The sequence below is a fragment of the Anopheles maculipalpis genome, chromosome 3RL (assembly GCF_943734695.1).
Source record: "Anopheles maculipalpis chromosome 3RL, idAnoMacuDA_375_x, whole genome shotgun sequence".
NCBI classification, from domain to species: Eukaryota; Metazoa; Arthropoda; class Insecta; order Diptera; family Culicidae; genus Anopheles; species Anopheles maculipalpis.
Window position 1 is genome coordinate 30,208,861 of NC_064872.1, and position 18,760 is coordinate 30,227,620.

Sequence of the window (18,760 nt, forward strand, 5' to 3'; positions counted from 1 at the left end):
TGTTTTTCGCAACTCTGTGGCTGTGTTTTTTCTTCGCATCTCGCATCGCACCTGCTAAAGATAAGGGGAGATAAAGCTGATACAACGGAAGCAGACCCTCGCGCCATTTGCACGGTGCAAGATGTTCGATTTGGAAGCAACAGGGCAAGCAGCAGCAGCAGAGCTACGCTACACCGACAGTGTGATGCTGCGCTATAGCTTATTTTAGTTGCACATTCTTCCCGAACTTGCTAAAACAGGGCTTAAATCGTGGCAAATGAAGCGTGTGTGAAGCTAAATAAATAATCAACTGAATGAACTGTTTAAAAGTTATCGCACGAAATATGGCGATCAAGTACGTTAGCAAATACATCGTTGCACATGAAACAGTTTTCGTAAATCGTAATCTTTGCCCATTGTCGATCGTTTCACAACTTTCCGATCCGTTCGATCGACTGCTGGTGGATGGATTTCTTGAGTGGTATACAAAAATAACACACCAGCTTCGGTATGCTTTAGGGGAAGGAAGAAGAAAATCCCCGGTCAAACATAACACGATCAAGGGAAAAAGATTTGTTTAATTTATGTTTATTATTACAACCGTTGCTTCTGTAGGTTTAGATGGGTCAAGAATCATTTTTGCTTGGGAGAGAGCAAAAGGGAGAGTTAGAAAGAAGAAAGAAAAAAAAAACGCATCGCCCCTCAGTTTGTGCTATTCTTGGCACGCGTCTAGGTGATCATGTTGGATTCAAAATTTTAAAATCTCAATCGAACCGCGAAACAAATTTATAGCACACTAATTAATTGATCTATATTTAACCCATGGATGTTGGGTGTGCGCGCCTGTGATGGCGCTTACCACCCGCATGCCGTGGAGAGGTCAGACACACCTTTCGGATGAGCTGACGAAGAAGGGTTTTGCTTAAATCAGGCTAGTTTGTTGGTACTTGTGCTAATGGGACGCTATAAATAAGAACGAAGAGATTGGTCTTCATTCGCGTGCTGAAAACTGACCGTATGGATGGTGTGCGATGTCTGCTCCGCGGCATCATAACCGTCCACGGTCCACAGTGGGATAATAATAACCGGTGTTAATATCAATAACGACTATTTCCTGGCAAGTAACGAGTAACGACGCCCTACTATCGCATGACAAGGTCTGATGCGAGCTGCCACAATCCGCTGTGACACTCTCGTTTTCTATTCTTCTCGTAAGAAGATTAACCACTTAAGCGACACGGACGCGAGTTGACGATGGCTGCATTCCGATGTGGATAAAAGTGATCATGAGGGTAGGGAGATACATGCTTCGGGTGGTTAATATTTCCTTCTCTACGTCTCGAATCAGGTCACTCCGTCATGTTTTGTTTGGAACTTGAACCTCAAGAAAACTGGAAGCAATTTTATTCAGAAAAACGTTTTGTGACTCGTGTTAACCTTGGTTTTGCACCGAGATTCACTCTCAAACGTGCTGCTTAAGGTTGGTAAAACACACAAGAGCACTCAATAAAAACAAAAGAATATCTTGCAGCTTTAATATGCCGATAAGAATTTAATGGCTCCACCGATAAGACACCACTACGAACGGCGCGCACCGTGCCAAATGTTGTCGAAATCATCAAATCTTGCCTCTGCCATTTGTTATCGCATCGTATTAGGGGTTGTTACAGTGTGGCATTTTTTTTGTGGTAGCTTTTACAAACAGACACCCTTCCTTGCAGGTTGCCAAATTTGAATTTAGAAGATAGCTCTTTACGAAAGAGAGTACCTTCTGGAACTTTCGTTGCGATTATTGCACATTGTGTACATAAAATCAAATTGTCATTTAGAAAATATTTAATGCAAACTCTTTTAAAAACATGTTTTTACAAAAATTCCAAAAAAAATATAGTTAAATTATGACACATGGGAAAACCACTGTGCGATGGAGACGCTTGGTACCTCAGTGACTCAGCGTTGACAATACGCGTTAGGGGCAAACCATGAACGACCTATTCTTTCTTTTGCTAAGCGATATAATAAATCACAGCTCGCAATTGAGTAATTAGTAATCGGTTTTTAATATCTCACTTATCATCTTGATAACGCACGCAATTGGTTTGAAACCCGGTAAACAATAACCAGCCATGACCGGAAGGGACAAAAATAAATCTTTATCGTAAAAAAGCAAAACAATAATGACTGAAAATAATATACTTTGCATTAAATTTAATCTCTTGTGCGTGTGTGATGTTACCTCTAGATAGCGTTGGGTGACTTTAACCGCTGTAAGGCTGAGCGATGCGACGGTTGCGACTCCTTGTCAGCTGGCAGGACAGTTGGGCCATATGATTCCGTATTTAGCTACGGGCGATGTTTGTTGCACAGCATGCAGTACTTTAACCATTTGCCGACCACGACGACGAATGCACATACGGGAAGGCTGTTCTTACGGTTGTGGAATTTTCTGCCTTCCGATTCGTAAAGGAGTGGGCACACTTTTTCGCAAAAATGTATCCAAAATTTACATGGTAAGGATAGCTTATTAATCCATTAGTGAGTTACTGGTTGAAGTGTATTTCACTGCACCTTTTTGTAATAGACTTCGCCTATATTCCACGCATAAATAGTACCATGGAGTAATTATTTGCACTAACGCTTAATTAACATTAATTCGCGTTCTCTTTCTTGCCCGTAATTTCGCCACGCGAACTATAAATATAAACATCAGCTAGTCATCGTCTCACTTGTTTGAGCACTAATTTCGGTACACTTATCTCATAATTGCTAAGATACAGCACGGCTAATGTTTCGTCTTGTGCTTGAGATAATGTTTTAGTCCTTCGAATGTCGATTCACTTCTACTGGTTGAAATTGAAGACTTTACACGATCACAGTTCACTGTGAGAAGTGAAAAGAACACCAAAAGCAGAAAAGCGAAATCTCACGGCCTTATCATAACTAATCACGTGATGAAAATGAGTAAACAAAAACTAAACACCACTAAGCACGTGTTAATCACGCGAGCGCTTCTTTTGATCCGTGCGTTCCACTCCAACCTCTCCCATGTCTCTTGCCCAAAAAGGAAACGATTGCCACAGTAAACGAACCAAAAAAAACGTCACAAAACCGAGACGTAAACGGCAAAACACAAGACAAGACTCGGCAAGAGACTCGGTTCGACCGCTTCGCTTCGCTGATTCCGGCAGACTGAACCGGTGCGAACCGTTGTTGATAAGTAATTTCGTACCCCCGTTTTCGCCATTCCGATTCGTGGCGACAGTTTTGTTGTTGTGTGGTGCGTCCCCCCCCCTCTCTCCTCCCACACATGGTAACGGATCGTTGCTATGTGTGTGGTGGCCGCATGTGCATCCCATCGTACGCATGAACGGCTGGTTGTGGTGTGCGTGTGCGCGGAACGAAAGTCACGCTAAGGTACGAGCGCCACTCGCCATCGTCTAATTTTCGCCCCATTTTCGCTCGCGCACGCATGTTCGCTGCAGCAGCTGTTTGACGGCACGGTGAGTGACGGTCGCTGTGGCAATCGCTGGCGGTAGAAGTCGCGGGAAACCGGTGACATTGTGAGCACACGGTTGCTGTTTTTTTTGTTTTTGTGAATGAAGTGCGAATTTCATGTGATCCGCCTTTTTGGCGTTACTTATTTCCTGTGCAGGGATGGCTAAGATAGAAGAAATTAAGCGACACCGAGTGCGAAGGGAAAAAAAATAAAAAAAATGTTTTAAGGGGGTGGTGACCGATGGCCGGACAATACATATGTAAAAACGTCAAGCACGTGCCTTTTGCGTGTGCAAATGTATGTGAGAGTGGAGTGAGGTGGACGCTTTCCATATGATCCGTTCGGTAACGGGTTGACGCGGTGGATGTGGCGGGTGTGTGATGGCATGTGCCACCCTTCAGCCAGTGTCATCATGATACGGGGTGGAAAATGATACGAATTGTTCGCATAGATATGTTACCGCTTTGTTGTAAACGAGTCGGGGGTAAGGCGTAAAGTGACCATAGGGCGATATTTGCGAAGGTAAAATAAGTATGATAAGGGCACACTTTAGCTTTATCATTTTTTTTTTGTTCGATGCTGAGAAAAGCTGTGACAGATAAAAACTAAAAAAAATATACTTAATACTAAAAAAAATATTTTATAACTTTATAGATTTTTATACATGAAAAATAATAATTTTGCGCATCTTTAGTCGGAATGGAAACAAGAATGTGGTTTATCAATCGTTCACCAACTACTTACCAGGTTTGCTTTCAGATTATCAGACTAGAACTGACCTATTTCTGACGGTAAGGATCGATAAGCATTATGTGCAGATTAAATTGGTTTAAATCAAATCATTCTTAAGCTTAATCAACAATCCACAATAACCTACCGTAACGTTGATTTTACCCTCATTTTTCGTGTTTATTGTACTTTGTCATAAATTCAGCAGCACCGAGCTGCTAAATATTTGACGAACCGAAGAGTATGGGAAAGGAAAAACACTATGTGAAAACAACAACAACAACATTCAAACAAACCAAACACTACCAAAAACGAAGGCACCGTCCAGTGCCAGCGAAGCTTTAATAAATTTGTGAACTTTTTCCGGAGCAACAGCTAAAAAAGTTCTACATTCTTAGCGCTGCTTTAGGGCCGCTTGTTACGTATGAAGGAGGCGATTTTTTTTTTTGCTGTGAGGTTGGCGAAAAACAGCACTGAAAAAAACTGCTTTCTGTTGGGTGTTTGTTTGTTTAGTTGGTAAGCGGCTAGCTGCGCGTACGTTTTTGATTATCGTAACGAGTACGGTAAATATATGGTCCCACAAATCACGACAAATAGACAATGGACAGGGGGCGTGACGGGTTGGCTTCGTCGTCAAAATCGGATACTGTTGACGAATGGCCAGGGTTGTAAAACTATGCCGTGTCCAATAAACAAGGACACGACAATAAATAAATAGTATAAAGGATGTTGCCACTTCGTTCAATTGATTAGGCACATAGTAAGTCTATGCTTATTCCAGCAAAATCTTGAAAGATAAAAAAAATTCTCCAACACCGGTCATTGTTTCACGGTCACTCGTTTCAATTTCAAAAAAATTAATGAAGCTATAAAAATACAAAAAAACACTCCTTGAGCTGTTTCCGCCCGGGATCGAACCGGGGGCCTTCCGCGTGTTAGGCGGATGTGATAACCACTACACCACGGAAACAGATACTGGTAAACTACGTTAGGTAAAAACTCCGTGCGTTGGTTTTATGTTTTAGTGCTGTTTTTTTATGTTTTTGTGCGGGAGATCAAATTAATTTTTATTTTAGTTTTTTGTATATACTGTACTGTTATTGTGAAGAAAAACAAAACGTATGCAAAAACGTTAACTTCTGGTAGAAAAGATTTAAATAGAACATTATGTAAACAAATAGGGTTATGTACAATTGAGCATTTTTAACGTTCAACGTTGTCACATGTTATGCTGAAAAATACTTACACCACTATAAAATTATATAAACTAGAGCTAAAATAAACGTCATGCAGAAGTTGTGAAACATTAGGAATAATAACAATATTAACCAATTATTTCTTAGTAAACAAAAGCTGAATTGTTTAGAAAATTTCCTTACAAATTTGTTTGAAGAATGATAAAAATCTTATTTTCCCTTCTCCTCTCTCCTTTTTTACTCCTCTTCACTAGGGGACACCCGGGTTTGAACCGGGGACCTCTCGATCTGCAGTCGAATGCTCTACCACTGAGCTATATCCCCACTGACAATGCCAGATCTGGAGCACGCAATCAGAACAGCTTGCTCGTTGAAACGCCGCGATGCGTAAAGAGTTGTCATGCTTACGTCACGCAACTGAAATTCTCGCTTACTGTACAAACGATGCGATACGATCGCCCGATGAAGTATGCTCAGCCGGTGTAGTTGGGCATACATTACCCGAAGTGAAGGTTCTTTCATTAGCACGACATCAAGACACACACGGTGGATGGATTGCACACATTGCACTTAATTTTTTGTCAATTTTTTAATTTATTATCAGAAACGTATTTTCAGAGTTCACACCCTTCCTCTCCTCCTTCTGCTCAATTATCATCCCGCACTCCTATTTGACTATCTCCTTGTCACTACTTTTTCGCCTTCTCACGTTTTTTTTTCGTATTCGTCGTCTCTTGGCTCTCTAGAGCTGTTCGGCAATCTAATGTATGCTGTCGGTCCTGAATGGATTAGTGTTTGTGCTGCTTGTAAGTGTGTATGTGTGTTTGTTTTCTCGTTCTTTGATTTACTACTTTATGTTCGACACACTGTTCACTGTTCTATGCGTGTTTTGTGTTCAATTTGTTAGCAATTACAAAAAAATGTACTGATTTTTGCAAACTATAATTCGATTTAGTTGTTGTACCGGTGTCCTGTAAGTCATTTGTCGCTCCTGCACTCACTCTCCCTCTCTCTCTCTTTCTGTGTGTGCGCAATGATTTTGGTTCCTTTACTACATACCGAAGTGGTAGTAGCTACTGTATTGCCATTTCACTTTCCACAGTGGTACCATTTGCGTCCATTAATGCGACATGCCCGTTACTAACGCAATTGTGTTATTAAGTGCATTTCGCTTATATTTCGTGTAATTTTCGTAACAACATTGGCTAGTTTGAATTGATGAATTTCGAGCATAAATCTCGTACAGGATTTGCTTTGCTTAGCGGTTAACGATCGGGCATTATCGTGATTTGCCTACAATTGTCTCGATCTCTTCTCTTAAGTAAAGGATCGGGTAAAAAAAACAATGATCAATAAAAGAATATCTGTAGCATGTTTTGACACAAACACATTTCATACTCATCAATTTAAGCTACATGAATGTTTGCTCAGAAAATATGCTTTTAACTCATTGTCAATCTATGCGTGTTTTTTTCCCGGTTGTATTTGTATGCTGTTGCTCTCAGTGGGTTGGTTTGGTTAATTCCAGCGTTGTTTACATTTGGTTTTATTAGTTCATTTATCATGAACAGCAAAACATGATGGTTTTCTAACTGGTTCTTTTGCACTTTGTCATACTCGGTTTTTAGTTTTGCTATGGTTTTGTGTACAGGTGGTTTGCTTTTACTTTGTTTTTTTATTTCTGTAATTCAACATATTCCATATTTTGCTTCCTTTCTCTTTAATGCGTTGACCAATTCTTTCAATTCTTAGTTGAATTTCATTGTTTTGCATATGAACTTGCAAATTGCTACACTGTGTCTGTGGTGGTGGAATCATTTTCAGCTTTTCTAGTGACTTTGTTCTTTTCTCTTTTCTTGCTTTGTTAATTGGTTTTTCTGGCCAGGTTTTGCATTACAGTACGTTTGCAAGTATCGGTGTATCTGGTTTGTGTATCTAGTTTATTGACAGTGAGAGTAGGAAAATTATCTAGTAGCTACCCAAGGCCTGGACTAGCCTTTATGGTCTATATTGAGCGTACTGCTCATACTGATATGGTGAACCAGTGTTTGTTTTGCTTCTTGCCTTTGTTATAGTGATAGTTAATTTATTTCGCTTCACTTTATTTTACACTAAACGTAACAAAACTTTCGCCAGCTATTCGAAACGCTTCTACGACGACGATTTACCGGATGTACGGGGACAACGTGTTGTTGTTATGTTCTGTTTTCTCTTCCTGTCTCTCTCTCTCTCTCTGTGTATTTGTGTGTACGTTTTAACGGTCGTAGTGTTTCGTAAGGGGATTGTTTATTAATATTTCTGTCTTGCTTGCAACGAAACCATTTGCATTTTATTCTTTAATATTTCCTGTTGATTTGTTTTCACTTGTTTTTATTAAATTTTATAAATATTTTACTCTGCAAATTCGCTTAAATTGTTTTTATGCATTTTTTGGGGGGTTTTGTTATTATGTTTAATATATCTGACGTACGAAACGATTGACATTCGAAGGTTGGAAATGAGTGACACCCCGCGAACCCTTGTGCATTCCTCCCGTTTTGACTGATGGCATTTTCTTGTACCCAGTGAAATGACCAGATCGATTCCTGTTTTTTTTGTTTGTTTTTTTTTTTTTCAAATGTATGATTAACGTACTCTTAATTGGTTTCAATGTCGCCTCTTGTCCGTACCTTATTTTTTTTTGTTTTGGTTTACCGCGACGACTACACTATATACTCTGGCTTATGATTTCTTTTTGAGTTCCTAAGATTTTTGTTTTTGGTTTTAATATGTACAAAATCACATTCGCCTAACGGGCAGACCCATTTCGCTTTGCTTCAAAGAGAGTTCGAACCACCAGCGCCTGGCTGGCCAATTGCTTGACGAGAAACGATTTAACTACCGCCACTGAGACTCGGCCTAGCCTGTACTGTACTGCAGTGTGTAAGTGTTCCTTTGCTGTGTCCGTGATGCCTGAAATGTTTGAGTTAATGTAGGGTAGCTTGCTAGCAATGCTTGTATGTTGTCTGCTTCATTTGCTTTCATAGGGGATTTTCAAATCTCTTATTCACAATGGCAGTCCATTAGGTAGAATTTTAGTGTGTCTCTGTGTGTCCTCCTGTGAATGTGTGTGATGCTTTCAACCGTGTACTGATATTTTGCCACTCATCTCTATGCATTTTCCCCTCCTTCCCCGTGGTTCTGTCCTGCTGGACACTGACTCTTGCTAACAGTCCCAATTGCGTTAGTTCTTCATTTAAATAATTCGATTATTAATTTGTTCAATGTCATATCTACAAATGGCGATGCAGGTTCGCATGCTGTATCGTGCTTTGGTGCCTTGCTGCGCATTCGAACGCAGAAACAAACCATCTTTTTGTGTGTTTTTTTTTTGTTTGTTTGTTTGTTGGTAATTTTGTGATAAATTTTGAGACCGCCCAAACCTGAATAGGCAGGCTTCTCTCTTCATGCGATACTTAATTTCCGACTTTTGTCTCGTTACTCATGTTTTAATGTGTGTGTGCTTTTTTTTTTTATTCAACACGCAGTTCCAAATATTGTTTTACTTCGTTTTTGTTTTGTTTACTTTATTAAGGATGCATTTGAATTATTGCTTAGCAAGATGCTTAAATCTTACGGGAGATGACGTGAAACCGAATTATAATGAGAGTGATACAGTGGGGGAAACCGCCCGTCCGATCACGGACGGTGCAAAGAGAGAGAGAGAGTGAGAGTCATTGAATCAGTTAAAACCGTTCTTTTACATTCGAGAGTGCTTTATTTTGGCACAATTTTATTTTAGACTAATGCAAAATGAAAAACTAGTGTATTAAGGATGGGAAAATTTTAAACAAAGATAGTTATAAATAAAAAAAAAGTAATTAATTTTGACATATGATAGAGAAATGATCAAAACAAATGAGTAAAAATACAAAATTGATAGAAAATATGCCCAATAGAGGGTGAGAGATGGAAAGAAAACATTAAAATGATAATAATAAAATAAAACAACTAAAATCTCTCTTCCGAATCATGTTTTTTATTCATCTTTATGTTTCAGCTCTGTTTTGTTGCTGCTCGTTTTATTTAGATGCTCTTAATTATCGTTTCATTTTAAGCTTCTCTTGCTTTATCATTCTTCTTCATTATGTGGGTAGTTTTTTGTTTGTTTGTTTTTGTGTCTGTGTGCGTGAATGTTTCTTGACCAGTGTGGTAGGACATGTTGAATTTCCTTTCATGGATGTCGTTTCACTTCTTTCTTCTTGGTTAGGTTTCCTTTTACTAATTAAAATATTCACATTTATCAAATTTATGTAAACTGCTTAGAAAATTGTATGTTTGAGTGTGGTGTGTATGCGTCTGTGGTGTGTATTCATGTCGTTTCTGTTTCTGCCATTGGGTAATGTGTGGTATAATTAGTATTAGAGTAAGAGTTTTTTTTTTGCTTCTAGCTTTCTACTCCTAACGTCCGATTCCACTGCTCTGACGTCTGGTGCATTAGTGTCGGTCGTGCTATTAACAGACTTTAATATTAGGTGAGTTTCTTTTTTTTTTCGTGGGGATAGGATAGTGTCAGAGTAATGTGTGTATATGCGTGTGTATGTACGTGTGTACGGGCTTGCAAGAGGGCAATAAATTTAGTCGATATCTGGCATCAGTCCTGGGGGTTTTTCTTTTGTGGGTTGGTATAAAATTGTACCAAAAAATATACATTTCTTTGCGAGGGCTATCTCAACCAGTACCGGGGCACGGTAAACATAAAAACTTAAAAAAAAACCATCTTCTTATACCTTTCTGCTTGCATTCCTGCTCGGATCAGACTCTGTGGGGAAGCAAAAAAAGCCTCCATCAATCTATACCATTGGGGCTAATAAAATCACACCGTGTGAGACAGTGTGAATTCCTACTTCCTACCGATTCTTACTACATTCCCATTCCCGGAGGGAACAACAACAACACTAGCTGCGCATTTTCCTGCGTTCCACCGAGGAGAGTTTCCACACCCAAAAAAGGCTTGGAACTAGTATAAGATACAAATAGGTGCGTTTTTGAGGGATAGAAAAGGGAGAGAGAGAGAGAGAGCTTAAGAGAAATAAAAACTGTCTTAAAGATTATTCCAAATTAAAAAAAAAAAACTATCAAAAGGTGTTAAAGTCTCCTGTGTACAACTTGAACACCGTTGACAGTGTCTGGGCCTCAGTCAATTACGATAACGGTGGTGAAAATAGCCAAAGCCTAGCCAAAGGGCATAATTGCGTAACTTATTTGACAAACGTCCTAGAATTCAGGTTCAGTGCCTTGTTCGCTGCTTCTCTTCTTGCTAGTCTAGGAATCATTGATTCGTTTATCGTTGGGATAGAAATCGGTCGTCGGATCGTTCAAAGGAAGGATGGGCGTTGGGAAGGGAGCAAACGAAGGAAGTGTATTGTATCCGTGTCATTTAAACTTACTGCAGTTACTTCCCGATGCACATGATATGGTACAATTTTCTGTCTGTCGCGGATCGCGCAATTTATCTTCCTCACATTTTTTCCTGTTCTTTTTTTTCATGTCTTGTTTTACATCTCGGTCGTGTCTCCATCACTCCTGGAACTGTGGGACGACAAACAAAATGCAAGTGCAACTTTTTGTTTGCCGTTGCAATAGACGTACGTTTGTGTGAGAAAACAAAAAAGGGTGCATTAGTAAAAGTGTCTGGAAAAAGGGGCCTTACACTACGTAGAGTCATTCTGATTTTTCTCTTACTTTTTCTACACACAATTCAGAAAACAGATTTATTTTTCACCGTGCGTTGAATTTGTGTGTGTGTGTGTGTGTGCATGTTCGTGTGTGCATGTTTGGGAGCTGATTGCGTATGTGTTTGCTTTTGTTTTGTTTGTTTTATTTGAAATTCGATTAATTTATGGGTTTTAGTTGCGTTTTTAAATGTTTCTTTTTACTCGCACGTTTTCCCCATTTTTTTTTTTCGTTTTCTTTTAACAGCACACGATCTCACGGGCTCACTCTTTGAGTAGGAAAAAATGCATCGAATTCTTCAAACGGATAAAACGATTACATTACAAGGATGCAAGGATGCGTTTCTTTGTCGTTTTTTTTTTACGTGAAAATTTTCAATCAATGGTGACGCACTGGTGTTGGTCGTATTCGTGTGTTTGCGTGTCATTCATCAGCTGTTTGGCTTTTCTTTTGCTCGACTTTTAGCCTTGACAAACAGACGCGCACACACACACAAGTTCCCTTGCCGCGTTCGTTTTGGCTTGGCACACATTTCGCAGGTAATTCTCATGCTCTCAGTTGTTTTTGGTTTTGGTTTTGTTTACGTGTAACTTTAAACTTTAGTTTTTTTTTTTGCAATGCTCAGTAAACCTTACCTAGTAAATGTAATTTTTCGATTCCCTTGGGTTATTTTGTTTGTTTTTGTTCGTAACTGATCGCTCTTCCTATTACACGCTCTGACCTCCTAGGCTAGTGCTTAAGAGTTAAATTTTATTGGGAAAGGGTGGCACAGAACGGATCGATTGAATTCACCGTCCCACCCTGAATTGTTCTACTATATATTTCGATCTAATAAATTATCGCTTAATCTCGATGATTGGCCACCCTTTTTTTTTTTGTTTTGTAATTTTTAATATGTTTAATTTTCGAAAATCGCTCACTCAACAATATCGTCATTTGTGTCCTCGTGTTCACCGTCTCGCGAACCTCCACCTTCGCCCTTAACCGCTAGTAAACTGGGTAAGTGTGCGCACTTCCAGTGCCAATTTACCGGGAGTGCCCTGCATTCCTTGCATTTGCTACCGCTTCGCGCCCACTCTGTCCTACAATTCTCTCATTCGCTAGTCTAGGGTCGTAAATCTATATGAGTGAAAGGATTCATTCCGATTTGATTTAATTATTACCGTAAGTATGCTATGCCTCTTGCCCTTAGCTTTCCTACCTTTGGGCTGGGTTTTTCCTAAAGAATTGATTATGTTTTCCTTACACGCTAGCTGCAACTTTACAATTTGGTTTACTTTTACTTTTTATGAAAAATTCATAGAATTTCTTAATTAATTTCAGCCACCGTTTCGGCATCACCGGTCGAGTGATTGGGGATTGCGGGGTCGGGGTGGGCGGCGCTGGTTTTGGCTTGGGGCGCAGACAGAGACAATTTTGTCAACTGGCAAGACCCAGCCATCCAACTTTATCGCACAGGTCCGAACTCCCAAAGCGCTAGCGCCCTCCATCCCCAATAAAACCCCGCACCACTTTCACCACGCCATGCCTACTGCGGATGATACTGAAAGTTGGGTGCTATAATTCACGCTCAAAACGCCTCGATTTGCTCGTATTGGAACGGGGGGCATGCCCGACGGACCGTGCAAAAACTGAAGTATTAGCTACCGCAAAAGGACTTTTGCCGTTCGCGCCCGCACGCCCCCCTCCACCAGCCAGTTGATGTAAGACCATGTGCGACGGGGTCGCTCGATGGTACGTTTTTTTTTTGTTTGTTTATCCTTAGTAATTCATTGTCCTATAATTAGTGTGTACGCGGTAAGGTAATGTATAACTAGTTATCTATATATATATGTATATTTATGTATATATTGTATGTATATAGCGTTTATATTAGATTTACTTTTTAGAGTTTTTAAACGTTACGTTCACTGTATCATCGGTTTCAGGGGTGTGTTGGGTTTTTTGGGTTTTTTTTTTAAATCTGTTTTCATCTTCTTTTCTTTTGTTGGTTTGTTTAATGTTTAGCTTATTAATTTTTCTTTCTTTTATATTCCATTTCCGTTTTTTTCATTTTTAATACTTTCTTCTTCCTTTCTTTTCAATTAACTACCGGCTTATCTATGCATAATTGATTGAAAATGTATGATTTACGGGTTTTCCTTGTTTTCTTTTTTCTTTTAATTATTCTACTCTGTGTCGTGGAATTACCTCTCACTCACACAAAAACACTCACACACACACACACCGAAAAAGGAAAACAGGATGCATCCTTAGCTTCGACATGTGAGGCCAAGGAATCAAGAATTATGTACAGGCCGCTACACCACTATACGTTCATGATAATATGAACAGAGGTTGGTGCAGTTGCGGTTGTATCGTTGATCGGAGTTTTGGTTGATTTTTTGTTGTTCTTGTTGTTGTTTGCCTATCTTCCTTTGACGCGTTTTTTACTTTGCTGTAGGATTGTTTTAATTTGTCTAAATATTCTTTGGAGACAAATGCCAACACGCGTCTCTACTATATCACTTTTGCTCATTCTCTTGTCTCTTCGGAACTGATGATGCTGGTACACGCGCTACTAACACGAGCTAGAACTATGCACTTTTTAAAGGGGTTTTTTAAAAAGATTTTTTAAAGGGAGAAAAACGCTTACACTTAGTACGATCTCACGCCAACTAGTGTACAACGAAGAGGAAGAAGAAGTTTAATAAATTGTCTTGGAGTAGTTATGCGTGTAGGTGTGTAAATAGTAGGAAGCAAATACTTTGGCACCATCCAATTGAACAGGAGCGTATGAACACAACAAAGTGCGTCAAAATCTATGATAAACTCTAAACAGTAAAGTTGCTAATAGAGTGAGCAATTCTCTAACGCATAACGATTGTGATATCTATTTTTTTATATTATTGTTTACAACAATCAAAATGCAAACTTAAAAGCTGGCCCTTTGCTCTTTATAAATTTTGTGAATAATTTACGTAAGCATTAATAAAAGCAGAGAGATTTTAAGTACATTCCATGCAATGTTCCTGCGTCCCATTTAGCTCTTAGTAAGCTCTGTCCATTGTCCAAATCAGAAGATTTAAAGCAACTAGAACCAACACAGGCCCTTTGGAAGGTTTTTTTTTCGTACTATCAATCCTTTTCCAAAGCAACGATGCTGCACATTGTGTGGTACTTTCTGACGAAAAGTGCTACCAGCTTCGTCGACATCGTCTTACGTCTGAAAAGTGACAAATACGTGCAATTTAGGAATTAATCCGGTGACTTAACAGTGTTTTGCAACACTACAAATGCACGAATGACTGAGGAAAAGACCTGAGGCTGTCCAAGCAGCCGTATCATGAGGACAATTTGATCCAGGACTGATTATTCGTAAAGGATGGAATTAAGGAAAACTCTGTTGGATGATCTTGTTTAATTATTCTGCAGCCATAATTAAGGGCTCGCCAAGGGCAAAACATGAGTGTAGATATTCTAAGATGCCTCTTATTGGTCAGAAGGGCTGCTTAGATCTTTAACGTAGGACCTGATTTCTCTGTTGCTATTTTATTTTAATGCACACGATAACAAGTTTTGTAACCGAATAAAGCAAAGGAACAGCTTACAACAACTTAACCAACTAATTGTCCCACACACTGTTTGCTTCGGAGATTGCATTGCTCACTTGTTGGGGTATGAAAATTAGCATAAGCAGTAGTAATGTCGATGCCAATTTAATTCTTTTCTGTCGTACAGTGCACCACGGTGGAATTAGACTGTGGAAAACGTGCACCCGCGTACACGACTGGCTTTTTTCTATTCCCATTTTTTTTTGCTGTCGAGCATTTAAGTCTTACGTTCGAATATCAACTTTGAATTTTGTTACATTTTTATAAGAAATGCGACTGTAGATTTTCTTCCATCGGTTGCCACAGATTCGGTCCCAATGTCAACGGATGTGTTTTCTTAAAACTTTGCTTTTACGCACACTTTTTCCCCTTTTTCCCCCCCCCCCCCCCACAAATCTGTGCTCGCAATGACAAAATGAAAGAAATTTACTGGTTTTAGCGAAACAACAAACCAAACGAAACAACAGATTTTTCTTTTTTTTTTTTGTCAACGGAGAAAGGGTCTAAATTCTGCGAAAATGGAAGTTACCTTAATTGGCATCACGTTTAGGTTTTAAAATGGTTGTATAATGTGTCTTTTAACTATATGAATCATTTGATCGTTCCTTTGCCGTGTTTCGTTTTCCCATCCATGCTATGCTTGATATATTTTTCCGATCGTTTTGGAAGGGTTTTCCTTTGTTGCTCTTTGTTTGCGTGTGCTGGCTTTTTTATTTCTCAGTTACGAGTTAATAATAATACTTCCTTGCAGTTTTCTCATGTATATCACAGTCTTGCCGCTGGTGATAATTTTGCGCATAGTTTCTTTTTGCTTCTGCTTCTCACAAGCACTTGATTTGTGTGATCTATGCTGTTGTTGTGCTTTGCTTTTAATCTTTTCGCTTTTTTTTTTATCTTGCAACGCTGTACTATTCCATTCAGTTCTATGGAGTTTTTCTTTTCTCTCTATTTTCTTTTACTCACTTCTGCTTTCGCGGTTATTTTACGTAGATCCAATTAAAACTTGGGTTTTTTTTTTGTATGTTGGGTTGGGTGCACTTTGAACGAATATTTAGTATTCGGTAGTTCTGCCGCTCGTGTACGCGTGTTTAAGTAAATATCTGTGCATTATTGTTGTTTTCAACTTCTTGGCTACTATATGGTACAAAAGGGTTACCGAACCCTGTCCGTGATGGGGTGTGGTTCCCTGACGGTTTCGTGGTGTGAGATTTGTTTTTTTTTTGTTTTCTTTATTACTTTGTTGTTTGCTAATAATTTAATAATACAACTCGTTAGTTTAAGGATGCTCTTGCTTGATCTTTTACGAAACACCGTTTCCGTATCTGAAGGAGAAAGGCTGGCGCGATTAGTCATCACGCGATGAAGGTGAAGGGAGGTTACGAAAAGTAAAGCAGGATGAGAGAAAGAGAGTGAGAGAGAAAGAGAGAAAATGAAATAAATAAAGTAAAATTAAATGTTGCATAAAACTAAGAAAAATAATCATTAAATCAATAATTTAGTATGAAACAAAGAAGCAAAACTGAGTGCATGTATGTCAATTACAGAACATATTAATAACGCAAAGCGGCTTAAATTGATCAACAAAAATTAGAAATTTTATCTTTTTGAACTCTAATGGTTATAGTCCCTTCCCCACACCGATGTGACTTTCATCGTCGCCTGACCAACAATAAAGCTGGCGCACCTTGTACCCTCCAGAGCTCCATCGACACAAACACACCACAACTACACATCATGGCGGGCGAAATGTAGTGCTACCCCTACCCGGCTCCATCTCGCGAGCGGCCATTTTCCCGTCGGCCCTTTGATTAGTAATTTAGAAATTTCACTTTACTGTTTCGGTTGCACAAGTTTCGCTCTAAGCTCGCCCAGCTCGTCCAGCGATCGTTCGCGCACACGTCTGCGTCCATCGCCAGATCGTCGTTCGTCGAAATTGGGGTTCGAGACTTAGAGGAAAGCTGGCAGCACTAATAAACGATGTAACACAAAAAGAACCATTCTCTCCCCGCATCTTTCACACTTTGCGCACACACACACACACACACACGAAAACTTATTGCGAGTGTCCATTTGTCCTTACACGATAAACTCAAAATGGCGCCATTTCGGTGGCGACATCTTCGGTGGAAAAGCGGCAAACTAGTCCCGCTTCACCATCAGTAACCCTCTCCCTGTAATGTCTTTTCCCCTTCTGCTTGTTCGTCAGTCGTATCTTGGCTACGAGAATACGAGGATACGCGGTGTGTGTTTGTATAGTTTTGTATTCTTAAATATTTTGCTTTAAATAACATCTTTGCTTTCCTCTACGCACAGACCGCGGAAAGTATCGTTCCTTACCTTCTGAAGGCAGTCTCTGAAGGTACATGAAGATGTAGTTTTCATGGTTTTGTGCGTATTAAATGTTTCCGTCGGTTCTCTCTCACACACACACACACACATATATCACACGGTGGCGTCATGGTTTTTACCAGCATCATTAAACATCCTTGTGTAGCCATACAAATGTCTACGCAAAACTTAGGTTTACAGTTTTCTACACGAACAAGTATTGGTTTTTGCCATGCGCCAGAAACTGACGCACAAAACTTCCACACAACGAAAGTAAAATTCCTAACGTCGTTTCCTGCTGTGTCTGTCTATGTTTTCCGATCGTTCCATTACGATTGTTCTTTTTGCCAAGTGGAAACGTTATTAAATTGAATAAAAATACTATCAACATATTTACGAACTTCTCACGAGTCAAGCCCGTGTGGAGCAAGTACAAAAACTGTGTCGCCATCTTCCCACGGCCGAGAGCGTGACAATGGTGCGTAGTGAGTATGGGAAAAGTTAATTCTAGTGTAGAGAAAAATGTACATTTTTTTTTCCTTGGCACACCTCACCTCATCCCACCCATCCCTAGCCTATCATCTAAGTGAGACTTTCCGATGTTTGTTTTGTTTTATGTGCACAGGAGCAGTTCCGTCTCTTGTCTCGTCACAATTCTTACGCATTCTAGCTTAGAGCTACGATTTTTGCAGATTGTTGCATGTAGTTTCCACCTTCTTTTTTTTTTTTTGGTTTAATGTTCTTATTGCTTTTGGTTCATTATTTGAAATGCTACGGAACAATGGGGTGGCAAGGAAATTTTGGAAACGCAACGGACATGATAGAAAACAGAGACATCAGGAAAACAAACAAAAACAACCTTTTACGATCAAAAGGTCGTACCGTACGAGTTATTAGCCAGTAAAGTATGGTTTTTGTTTTTCGCCACTTAAATGTGCTATTTGCGTTTTTCGACTTAAAATAATCGTTTTACCTACATCCCTTTTGCGTTTGTGTCTCTTAAGGGACGTAATGCCTTGTATGTGCCTCACCAAAACGTTTTGTTTGTAATTGCGCTTGGATTCTGCACGATCTGGACGCAAGATCCTTGATCGCATCGAATGCTATTTTGTGTCTGCCTGTCTGTATGTGAGTGAGTGAGTATGTGTAACATGTCTCTCAACTCTTTGCCAATTTTTACTTTTACCACTATATGTGCAATGGCAATACGATTTCGATTCGTTTCCAACTATTTGACTAAGTACCGGTGTACATGCGCTCACTGCTTAATCCCTATCGTCAACATACACGCACACACCTAAACAATTGCCCGTTTGGGGTTTCTTCCATATTGTTCCCCCCTCCCCCCCTAGCTCCCCTCCCCCCCGACGGGGAAGTTTTACAACTAAAGGGTAGAAACTAAAACTAGTTCGATCGCTGCCTGCGGCTGAATCGGTGGAAACATTTATCTATTGCAATCACGATCCCCGTGCTCGGGCCACTGATCGCTTGCCACGCCTGGCTTCTCTTACGTGCTGGCCTTTCTTTTTTTATTCTTTATATTATTTGCCTAACTTTGCTCTATACGTTTTTTTGTTGTTGTTTGCTTTTGTTTGGTCGAAAATGATTGCTGGTCGAATGTCTTGCCCTCCTTCATTAGGTAAAGCTATCATCTGTTTCGCGCTCCTGTACATCGTACTACGATACCACCAAGCTGTCAATACACAGGATGCGTCTTTTCCGCG

The 18,760-nt window shown here is 39.7% G+C and overlaps 1 protein-coding gene and 2 non-coding genes across 3 annotated transcripts in view; 1 reads left to right on the forward strand and 2 right to left on the reverse strand.

Moving 5' to 3' along the window:
• Positions 1–16,470, forward strand: part of LOC126565062 (ubiquitin-conjugating enzyme E2Q-like protein 1) — a 169,082-nt gene extending 152,612 nt beyond the window's left edge. The window contains exon 5 of the mRNA XM_050222201.1: positions 16,461–16,470. The gene's annotated coding sequence lies outside the window, so the exon portion shown is untranslated. The remainder of the gene's footprint in view (positions 1–16,460) is intronic.
• Trnav-aac (transfer RNA valine (anticodon AAC)) lies at positions 5,102–5,174 on the reverse strand. The gene has a single exon. It is a non-coding gene; the product is annotated as a tRNA-Val (tRNA).
• Trnac-gca (transfer RNA cysteine (anticodon GCA)) lies at positions 5,653–5,724 on the reverse strand. The gene has a single exon. It is a non-coding gene; the product is annotated as a tRNA-Cys (tRNA).
• Positions 16,471–18,760: the final 2,290 nt, after the last annotated feature.